At 52.4% G+C, this 11,866-nt stretch overlaps 1 long non-coding RNA gene across 1 annotated transcript; it reads left to right on the top strand.

The window, feature by feature from the left end:
- The first annotated feature begins 8,452 nt into the window (after positions 1-8,452).
- Positions 8,453-11,495, top strand: LOC308187071. The gene is made up of 2 exons (XR_013944445.1): positions 8,453-11,238; positions 11,274-11,495. It is a non-coding gene; the product is annotated as an uncharacterized lncRNA (long non-coding RNA).
- Positions 11,496-11,866: the final 371 nt, after the last annotated feature.

The raw sequence follows: 11,866 nt of genomic DNA, 5'->3' as shown, positions 1-11,866 counted from the left end.
GAGAGTGCACGGGCTCCACTGGGGATGCACTGCAGTGAGTCCACAGAGTGCACTGGCACCACTGGGGATGCAGTGCAGTGAGTCCAGAGAGTGCACTGGCTCCACTGGGGATGCAGTGCAGTGAGTCCAGAGAGTGCTCTGGCACCACTGGGTATGCAGTGCAGTGAGTCCAGAGTGTGCACTGGCACCACTGGGAATGCAGTGCAGTGAGTCCAGAGATCGCACTGGCACCACGGGGGATGCACTTCAGTGAGTCCAGAGAGTGCACTGGCACCACTGGGGATGCAGTGCAGTGAGTCCAGAGAGTGCACTGGCACCACTGGCGATGCACTGCAGTGAGTCAAGAGAGTGCACTGGCACCACTGGGGATGCACTGCAGTGAGTCCAGAGAGTGCACTGGCACCAGAGGGAATGCACTGCAGTGAGTCCAGTGAGTGCACTGGCACCACTGGGGATGCAGTGCAGTGAGTGCAGGGAGTGCACTGGCACCACTGGGGATGCAGTGCAGTGAGTCCAGAGAGTGCAGTGGCACCACTGGGGATGCAGTGCAGTGAGTCCAGAGAGTGCACAGGCAGCACTGGGGATGCAGTGCAGTGAGTCCAGAGAGTACTCTGGCACCACTGGGGATGCAGTGCAGTGAGTCCAGAGAGTGCACTGGCACCACTGGGGATGCACTGCAGTGAGTCCAGAGAGTGCACTGGCACCACTGGTGATGCACTGCAGTTACTCCAGAGAGTGCACTGGCACCACTGGGGATGCGGTGCAGTGAGTCCAGAGAGTGCACTGGCACCACTGGTGATGCACTGCAGTGAGTCCAGAGAGTGCACTGGCACCACTGAGAATGCCCTTCAGTGAGTCCAGAGAGTGCACTGGCACCACTGGGGATGCACTGCATTGAGTCCACAGAGTGCACTAGCACCACTGGGGATGCAGTGCAGTGAGTCCAGAGAGTGTACTGGCACCACTGGGGATGCACTGCAGTGAGTCCAGAGAGTGCACTGTCACCACTGAGAATGCACTTCAGTGAGTCCAAAGAGTGCACTAGCACCACTGGGGATGCACTGCAGTGAGTCCAGAGAGTGAACTAGCACCACTGGGAATGTAGTGCAGTGAATCCAGTGAGTGCACTGGCACCAGTGGGGATGCACTGCAGTGAGTCCAGAGAGTGCACTGGCACCACTGGGGATGCACTGCAGTGAGTCCAGAGAGCGCACTGGCACCACTGGGGATGCACTGCAGTGAGTCCACAGAGTGCACTGGCACCACTGAGAATGCACTTCAGTGAGTCCAGAGAGTGCACTGGCACCACTGGGGATGCACTGCAGTGAGTCCAGAGAGTGAACTAGCACCACTGGGAATGCAGTGCAGTGAATCCAGTGAGTGCACTGGCACCACTGGGGATGCAGTGCAGTGAGTCAAGAGAGTGCACTGGCACCACTGGGGATGCACTGCAGTGAGCCCAGAGAGTGCACTGGCACCACTGGGGATGCGTTGCCGGGAGTCCAGAGAGTGCACTGGCACCACTGGGGATGCAGTGCAGTGAGTCCAGAGAGTGCACTGGCACCACTGGGGATGCAGTGCAGTGAGTCCAGAGAGTTCTCTGGCACCACTGGGGATGCAGTGCAGTGAGTCCAGAGAGTGCACTGGCACCACTGGGATGCAGTGCAGTGAGTCCAGAGAGTGCACTGGCACCACTGGTGATGCACTGCAGTTACTCCAGAGAGTGCACTGGCACCACTGGGGATGCGGTGCGGTGAGTCCAGAGAGTGCACTGGCACCACTGGGGATGCAGTGCAGTCAGTCCAGTGAGTGTACTGGCACCACTGGGGATGCACTGCAGTGAGTCCAGAGAGTGCACTGGCACCACTGAGAATGCCCTTCAGTGAGTCCAGAGAGTGCACTGGCACCACTGGGGATGCACTGCAGTGAGTCCACAGAAGGCACTAGCACCACTGGGGATGCAGTGCAGTGACTCTAGAGAGTGCACTGGCACCACTGGGGATGCACTTCAGTGAGTCCAGAGAGTGCACTGGCACCACTGGGGATGCAGTGCAGTGAGTCCAGAGAGTGCATTGGCACCACTGGGGATGCAGTGCAGTGAGTCCAGAGAGTGCACTGGCACCACTGGGGATGCACTGCAGTGAGTCCACAGAGTGCACTGGTACCACTGGGGATGCAGTGCAGTGAGTCCAGAGAGTGCACTGGCACCACTGGGGATGCACTGCAGTGAGTCCAGAGAGTGCACTGGCACCACTGGGGATGCAGTGCAGTGAGTCCAGAGAGTGCGCTGGCACCACTGGGGATGCAGTGCAGTGAGTCCAGAGAGTGCACTGGCACCACTGGGGATGCAGTGCAGTGAGTCCAGAGAGTGCACTGGTGTTGTCGACGGAGGGAAGACACAAACGCTCAATATGAGTGTTAAGTATGCTTCAGCTTTAATGGATAGCTCAATTGTCTTTTATCGTGTACAGGATAATTAGCTCATACATATTGCAAAAGCCAAGCTCCTTATTGGTTAGCGTAATCTCCTGCCCTACCGGTTAGTTCCGCATTCTTTTAGCCGCTAGTTCCCTTTTCTAGTCTAACTATAACTCCAAGGGCAGTATGCCCTCTACTGTCATTGGTTCTAACTGCCTGGGATTTCTCGCAAGAGTTCCCGGACAAGCCTTGCGTACGTGCCTTTGCTCTTGCTCCTCTAGACCAGCTGGGTGCGGCAATCCGCCACCTCCCCACCCTGCAGCTGCACGAGATCAATGTGACCACGCGCAGCGAGCCAGTCCTCAACACACTGGCACCAAGGGGATGCACTGCAGTGAGTCCAGAGAGTGCACTGGCACCACTGGGGATGCGGTACCGGGAGTCCAGAGAGTGCACTGGCACCACTGGGGATGCACTGCAGTGAGTCCAGAGAGTGCAGTGGCACCACTGGGGATGCACTGCAGTGAGTCCAGAGAGTGCACTGGCACCACTGGGGATGCACTGCAGTGAGTCCAGAGAGTGCACTGTCACCACTGGGGATGCAGTGCAGTGAGTCCAGAGAGTGCACTGGCACCACTGGGGATGCACTGCAGTGAGTCCAGAGAGTGCTCTGGCACCACTGGGGATGCAGTGCAGTGAGTCCAGAGAGTGCACTGGCACCACTGGGGATGCAGTGCAGTGAGTCCAGAGAGTGCACTGGCACCACTGGGGATGCAGTGCAGTGAGTCCAGAGAGTGTACTGGCACCATTGGGGATGCACTGCAGTGAGTCCAGAGAGTGCACTGGCACCACTGAGGATGCCCTTCAGTGAGTCCAGAGAGTGCACTGGCACCACTGGGGATGCACTGCAGTGAGTCCACAGAGTGCACTAGCACCACTGGGGATGCAGTGCAGTGAGTCCAGAGAGTGCACTGGCACCACTGGGGATGCACTTCAGTGAGTCCAGAGAGTGCACGCGCTCCACTGGGGATGCAGTACAGTGAGTCCAGAGAGTGCATTGGCACCACTGGGGATGCAGTGCAGTGAGTCCAGAGAGTGCACTGGCAGCACAGAGGATGCAGTGCAGTGAGTCCAGAGAGTGCTCTGGCACCACTGGGGATGCAGTGCAGTGAGTCCAGAGAGTGCACTGGCACCACTGGGGATGCAGTGCAGTGAGTCCAGAGAGTGCACTGGCACCACTGGGGATGCACTGCAGTGAGTCCAGAGAGTGCACTGGCACCACTGGTGATGCACTGCAGTGAGTCCAGAGAGTGCACTGGCACCACTGGGGATGCAGTGCAGTGAGTCCAGAGAGTGCACTGGCACCACTGGGGATGCAGTGCAGTGAGTCCAGAGAGTGCACTGGCACCAGAGGGAATGCACTGCAGTGAGTCCAGTGAGTGCATTGGCACCACTGGGGATGCAGTGCAGTGAGTCCAGAGAGTGCACTGGCAGCACTGGACATGCAGTTCAGTGAGTCCAGAGAGTGCAGTGGCACCACTGGGGATGCAGTGCAGTGAGTCCAGAGAGTGCACTGGCAGCACTGGGGATGCAGTGCAGTGAGTCCAGAGTGTGCACTGGCACCACTGGGGATGCAGTGCAGTGAGTCCAGAGAGTGCACTGGCAATACTGGGGATGCAGTGCAGTGAGTCCAGAGAGTGCACTGGCACCACTGGGGCTGCAGTGCAGTGAGTCCAGAGAGTGCACTGGCACCACTGGGGATGCAGTGCAGTGAGTCCAGAGAGTGCTCTGGCACCACTGGGGATGCACTGAAGTGAGTCCAGAGAGTGCACTGGCACCACTGGGGATGCAGTGCAGTGAGTCCAGAGAGTGCACTGGCAATACTGGGGATGCAGTGCAGTGAGTCCAGAGAGTGCACTGGCAACACTGGGGTTGCAGTGCAGTGAGTCCAGAGAGTGAACTGGCACCACTGGGGATGCAGTGCAGTGAGTCCAGAGTGTGCACTGGCACCACTGGGGATGCAGTGCAGTGAGTCCAGAGATTGCACTGGCACCACTGGGGATGCAGTGCAGTGAGTCCAGAGATTGCACTGGCACCACTGGGGATGCACTGCAGTGAGTCCAGAGAGTGCACTGGCACCACTGGGGATGCAGTGCAGTGAGTCCAGAGAGTGCACTGGCACCACTGGGGATGCAGTGCAGTGAGTCCAGTGAGTGTACTGGCACCACTGGGGATGCAGTGCAGTGAGTCCAGAGAGTGCACTGGCACCACTGAGAATGCACTTCAGTGAGTCCAGAGAGTGCACTGCCACCACTGGGGATGCAGTGCAGTGAGTCCAGAGAGTGCACTGGCACCACTGAGAATGCACTTCAGTGAGTCCAAAGAGTGCACTGGCACCACTGGGGATGCACTGCAGTGAGTCCAGAGAGTGCACTAGCACCACTGGGAATGCAGTACAGTGAGTCCAGAGAGTGCACTGGCACCACTGGGGATGCACTGCAGTCACTCCAGAGAGTGCACTGGCACCACTGATGATGCAGTACAGTGAGTCCAGTGAGCGCACTGGCACCACTGGGGATGTAGTGCAGTGATTCGAGAGAGTGCACTGGCACCACTGGGGATGCACTGCAGTGAGTCCAGAGAGTGCACTGGCACCACTTGGGATGCAGTGCAGTGAGTCCAGAGAGTGCACTGGCACCACTGGGGATGCAGTGCAGTGAGTCCAGAGAGTGCATTGGCACCACTGGGGATGCAGTGCAGTGAGTCCAGAGAGTGCACTGGCACCACTGGGGATGCACTGCTGTGAGTCCAGAGAGTGCACTGGCAGCAGTGGAGATGCACTGCAGTGAGTCCAGAGAGTGCACTGGCACCACTGGGGATGCACTGCAGTGAGTCCAGAGAGTGCAGTGGCACCACTGGGGATGCAGTGCAGTGAGTCCAGAGAGTGCACTGGCACCACTGGGGATGCACTGCTGTGAGTCCAGAGAGTGCACTGGCACCACTGGGGATGCAGTGCAGTGAGTCCAGAGAGTGCACTGGCAGCACTGGGGATGCAGTGCAGTGACTCGAGAGAGTGCACTGGCACCACTGGGGATGCACTGCAGTGAGTCCAGAGAGCGCACTGGCACCACTGGGGATGCACTGCAGTGAGTCCACAGAGTGCACTGGAACCACTGAGAATGCACTTCAGTGAGTCCAGAGAGTGCACTGGCACCACTGGGGATGCACTGCAGTGAGTCCATGTTGAGGACTGGCTCGCTGCGCGTAATCACATTGATATCATGCAGCTGCAAGATAAGGAAATGGCGGATTACCGCACCCAGCTGGTCTAGAAAAACAAGAGCAAAGGCACGTACGCAAGGCTTGTCTGGGAACTCTTGTGAGAAATCCCAGGCAGCTTGTCTGGGAACTCTTGTGAGAAATCCCAGGCAATTAGAAACAATGATAGTAGAGGGCATACTGCCCTGGGAGTTATAGTTAGATTAGAAAGGGGAACTAGCGGATAGAAGAATGCGGAACTAACAGATAGGGCAGTAGATGACGCTTACCAATAAGGAGCTTGGCTTTTGCAATATGTATGAGCTAATTATCCTGTACACGATAAAAGACAATTGAGCTATCCATTAAAGCTGAAGCATACTTAACACTCATATTGAGCGTTTGTGTCTTCCCTCCGTCGACAACAAATGGCGCCCGAACAGGGACCCTTGCTGGACGAGGACCCGAAACGAGTAAGCCGGTATTAGGCGACGGAGTACAAGGGGAAAGCCGGTTCTGACTACGTAACCCGGAATCCGCGGAACATAAGATTGGGGCGAGCAGAAGACGACTCGGGAAGAGCGCCCGGGACGAACCCATAGCGGGTCCCGCCGGAACGCCGCGAACGGAAGCTTTGTACGGGGGCAACGGCACCGTGAGTAAGCATGGAGAAACAAGCGGCAATAGATTTACTTAAGTGCTTTTTAGAAAAGCGTAAGACACGCTTTGCACGGGGGCAACGGCACCGTGAGTAAGCATGGAGAAACAAGCGGCAATTAATTTACTTAAGTGCTTTTTAGAAAAGCGTAAGACGCCAGATATAGATTGTCATAAAGAATTACAGGGGTTAGTGGCCTATGGGGTGGCGAAGGGCTGCTTTATTAACCCTGACACATTGTTTGAGGAGGATGAGTGGCGTAAGTTTGGTGATATATTGTTTGAGGAAATGATTAGTGAGAATAAGACGGCTAAGAAGCTGGCAAAACCGTGGCGGGCTGTTACGAATGCTTTAACAATACATCGGGTAGAACAGAAAGTAGCAGCCGCTGCAACAGAGCGGCTGGGCAAAACGTTGAGGGCGGATGAAGAGGCCAATCCGTACCCCCTCCCTCCGTCGGTCCAACAATTCACCATGAAGGCACCCGGGGGATGGGGAGAGGGGGCACGACCCAGTGCACCTCCTCTACCCCTGGAAACTCCCGAGGGAGAGGCGGCAGGCGAGGGGAGAAATAAGAATCCATTTTTGAAAGATATGCGACTCGAATCAGGGGGGTCGGAGAGAGCAGGACTCTGGGCGAAAATAGCAGGGGAGGCGTTACGTGAAGGTGATGTGGGGGCAGCGACAGAGCTTGTAGGCGCCTTCCCCGTGGTGTACTCTCCACCAGACGCCCAGGGCCAGATAACTGTTACTATGACAAATCTGGACTGGAAAATACTGACCCAATTGCGTGCCACGGTAAATGAGTCAGGAATACGTGGGGAGCCAACGAAACAGATGTTAGACTATCTGTGGTCCACTAACGTGTTGCTCCCCGGCGATATTCGTAATATCATGAAACTAATACTGACGCAGCATCAGATCCTGCTGTTTAATGCCCATTGGCATTCAGCTTGTCAGGAGGCAGTCGCGGTGCAGCGTCAGCCCGGAGATCCATTATACGGGGTCACGCTGGAGGAGCTTTTGGGGGTCGGTGCATACAATCGCTTGGAGGCCCAGGCCCTAATGGGGCCGGATAAGGCAAAAGCGACCATGACGCTAGCTAGGAGAGCACTGGACCAAATTAGGGAGCCTGGAGGAATGCCCTCCTATATGTCCATCAAGCAAGGGCGAGACGAAGCGTTTGGAACATTTATTGATAGGGTTGCCGCAGCTATACAGGTAGCTGGGTTACCCGAATATCTCAAAGGCCCTATTCTTAAACAATGCGCCCTTCAAAATTGTAATCAAACCTCTCGAAATGTTCTAAATACGCTGCCCAGTACCTGGACTATAGAAGAGGCTCTTGATCGATTGTCGCGGATACCGATAGGCTCGCAAGCGCTATTGGTTGACGCTATTCGAAAGGTAGGGGAAAGTATTACTCAGGGACTGCAGGCTAGTCAGTCGCAGGTATTCGCCGCCCTTGCCCCCCTGCAAAGTGGAAAAGGACCTCACTCGTCGAGAAGACCTGCACTACGCTGCTATCGGTGTGGCATCGTGGGTCATATAAAGAGGCAATGTGGGACGGCTAATGTGTGGTGTCCCTCTTGCCGATCTGATACGCATAATGAAACCGCTTGCCGGCGGAAGACCCAGGGAAACGGGAAGACCAGCGGGAACCGCCGCCCCGCGATGACACAAAAAGCGGCTTTCCCCTCAACAGCGGCGGCAGCTGCGGAGACTCCAACCGAGACGAATCCTTTCACCTCCAACCAGCCACCAGAGGGAGCCTGGGGATTGGACTTGGCAACCGCAGTAAATGTGACTTTGATGGACAATAAGCCTGTTGGGGTGAAAACAGGCGTTATGGGACCTGTAAAAATTAATAATGAGCCTGTTGGAGCACTTCTGATTGGAAGGTCATCGGCGACATTAAATGGGGCTTTAGTGTTAACAGGACTTATTGATAAGGACTTTACTGGGGAGATACAAATTATGGTATCAGCCATGTTCCCTCCGCTACATATACCGAAGGGAACTCGATTGGCTCAATTCTGCCTGTCTCTTGCCAAAGCGACTGATCCCTTCCGCACCTGTTTGTTCGGGGTCCCAATAGGGAACAAGGAGGAGCTGAAACAACTGTTAGCACCATATTCCGCAAGTACTGATTTGTTCGATCTTTCGTCCAACCTCTCCGACGCCGTTGTGGCGGCGCTAGTGGCTCTGAACACGAGCTTGCCATGGGATCCCCAGGAACTGGATTTGTTGGGATCAGTGGCGGTAGGGAACACCAGTAATAACTGGACACAGACGTGCTTTATGTGGAATAAAGGAAAACAAAATATGACTCAATGGACTAATGTGACCTCTCACACAAGGGGGTTCGAAGCTAATAGCAGCTATTGCGGGTACAACGACACCACCAACACCACCATGGGGGCATACGGGAACAAGTCAAGCACATGGCCAAGGCAAACTGCTAAGGCCTTACCACCTGGTATATTCCTGATCTGTGGAGATCGAGCCTGGCAGGGAATCCCAGCAAATGCGCACGGGGGGCCATGCTATTTGGGACGCTTGACTTTGTTTGCCCCTGACCTACACAGTCAAGAATTGCGAAACATTACTCAACAATGGAAACGACGGACGAGACGCAGTCTCAAAAACTTTGGGGAGTGACTGCGATAACCAGGTCGAACTCTGGGGTCCTGCTGAAAGGTTCTTTTCAGCGGCACTTGTGCCTGGAGTGGCTGTGGCTCATGCTATGGCTAGTCTAGGGAAACTAGCTTGTTGGGCTGTAAAACAAGCAAATGTGACATTTGAAAAAAAAAAAAAAAAAAAAAAAAAAAAAAAAAAAAAAGGGAGAGAGAGAAACTAGCTTGCACATTTTAGGTCTGTGAAATTTTGTGAGAATTTTTTCCTGCACTGGACAGTTGAGAGAAAAAAAAAAAAAAGGAAAGAAAAAAAAAAAAAAAAAAAAAAAAAAAAAAAAAGCACATAGGGAATTATGTTAATTGTGTTTGTGTCTTTAGGCAAAGCTGTGGAAGTCTTGAAATGTCACAGTAGTAAATAACTTTTATTACTTTTTGGCTAATTCTTTTTCTGTTGGAACACTGAATTCTGTGCATATGTATATATGAACACAAATTGAAGGCCTCTACCTCCTGGAGTATACAACTTGGTTTGTTTACCTCCACATGATTTTTTTTTTTTTTTAAGTTCAGTGTGGAGACTTGAAACTTGAATGTCCCTTCCAACTTTTATATTTAAAACAAGACTAGAAAATTGAAGACTGTTTTTCACCTGTACATAGAAATATTAAAGGGTGGTCTTAAAATTTGAACATTGGTCTGGAGAAAAACCATGGTGTTTGTTATGGACAATTAACTGTTAAAGTTATTGTAAGTTATCTGTATTTAGCAGAGTATTTTCAACGAGTGATCTGAGCTGAAATTGGAGACTATTAGTAAGTTATGTTTGGAAGTTTTAACTTCAATGAAGTAATTATTTGCTGTGAAAGAGACGAACATTGAATGACTGAACAAAGAGGGTGCAATATCTTTGTTTTTTATGAGGCTCCTGAGAATAAAACCAACTGAAGCATTTCAATTCACTTGAATGAGAAACGTGTTTAATTAAAAGAGCCCAAGAAGACACTGGTATGAAAGGTAAAATCTCAGAGGTTGGTCAGTTAATGTGGCACACTTGCTGGTCACTTTGTAAAATGTAGATTTGAAGTACAGTGGTGAAAACATTAAATGTGACTACGCAGATGCTCACAGAAATGGCCCAGGACCTGGACAGCTTGCGACACGCTGTGTTACAGAACAGAGCGGCGATTGATTTTCTACTGCTGGCACAGGGCCACGGGTGTGAAGAGCTCGAAGGAATGTGCTGTTTTAATCTCTCGGACCATGGCGAGTCAATCCACGAGCAACTGAAATGGCTGAGAGACCACACCAAGAAGATAGTGGTCCAAGATAATTGGCTTGATAGACTGTTTGCAAATTGGTTTGGGAACATGGGGGGTTGGATATTGGGTCTGATAAAAGAAGGGCTACGCTTACTGCTAATAATTGTCCTAATTATAGTAGCGGCGCGAGTAGTATTTAGTTGCCTAATAAAAAGGCTCGAGCAGTTAACTAGTAGGGTTTTTCTAGCAACAGTAATAGCATGTGTAAGGTGTAATTGCTCGAAAAAGAAAAAAAAAAAAAAAAAAAAAAAAAAAAAAAAAAAAAAAAAAAGGGGTCAATGCCACACGTGCTCCTTATTGCAATGCATCTCTTTGCTGTCATTATACAAACTATAATAGCATCCTTCCTTGCGCCAGGAGCCGCTCTGCTCGGCTGTGGGATCGACTGTGGAACGGACGCCCCTAGGTGCACCCCGAGCATTTTTTCCTCGGAGGGGTCTCCACTCTCAGCCGCTCACCACGGGAGCAGACAAGGACCTCCTGAAGCTGCACACAAATTATTTTCAGTGATATTGTCTTGTGGTATGAATGAGAAGTGCAAGAGGCCTCTCTGCGTGATTGTGTGATTGTGTGATTGTGCTGTGCGAGTAAGAAGCAGTATCGCTGCGAAGCAACATTCCTAGCGCTTAGTGGCTTGTTGACTGATGTAGATTCTAGTAGGCACACTACTTTACAATCGTAGTTCTGCATGAGATTTTTGACCCTGTTGCTTATTGTACCTTGCTTATTGCAGTGTGTGCGGTGATTGATAGAAAAATCTATAGAAAGCTTTTGGTTCAAAATAAAAACGGGGGAATTGTTGAGGACTGGCTCGCTGCGCGTAATCACATTGATATCATGCAGCTGCAAGATAAGGAAATGGCGGATTACCGCACCCAGCTGGTCTAGAAAAACAAGAGCAAAGGCACGTACGCAAGGCTTGTCTGGGAACTCTTGTGAGAAATCCCAGGCAGCTTGTCTGGGAACTCTTGTGAGAAATCCCAGGCAATTAGAAACAATGATAGTAGAGGGCATACTGCCCTGGGAGTTATAGTTAGATTAGAAAGGGGAACTAGCGGATAGAAGAATGCGGAACTAACAGATAGGGCAGTAGATGACGCTTACCAATAAGGAGCTTGGCTTTTGCAATATGTATGAGCTAATTATCCTGTACACGATAAAAGACAATTGAGCTATCCATTAAAGCTGAAGCATACTTAACACTCATATTGAGCGTTTGTGTCTTCCCTCCGTCGACAACAAGTCCAGAGAGTGCACTAGCACCACTGGGGAATGCAGTGCAGTGAGTCCAGTGAGTACACTGGCACCAATGGGGATGCAGTGCAGTGAGTCAAGAGAGTGCACTGGCACCACTGGGGATGCACTGCAGTGAGCCCAGAGAGTGCACTGGCACCACTGGGGATGCGGTGCCGGGAGTCCAGAGAGTGCACTGGCACCACTGGGGATGCAGTGCAGTGAGTCCAGAGAGTGCACTGGCACCACTGGGGATGCAGTGCAGTGAGTCCAGAGAGTGCACTAGCACCACTGGGGATGCACTGCAGTGAGTCCAGAGAGTGCTCTGGCACCACTGGGGATGC

This window comes from Anser brachyrhynchus, assembly GCF_964034855.1.
Source record: "Anser brachyrhynchus genome assembly, contig: SCAFFOLD_195, whole genome shotgun sequence".
NCBI lineage: Eukaryota > Metazoa > Chordata > Aves > Anseriformes > Anatidae > Anser > Anser brachyrhynchus.
This window is presented reverse-complemented; position numbering and strand designations above follow the sequence as displayed.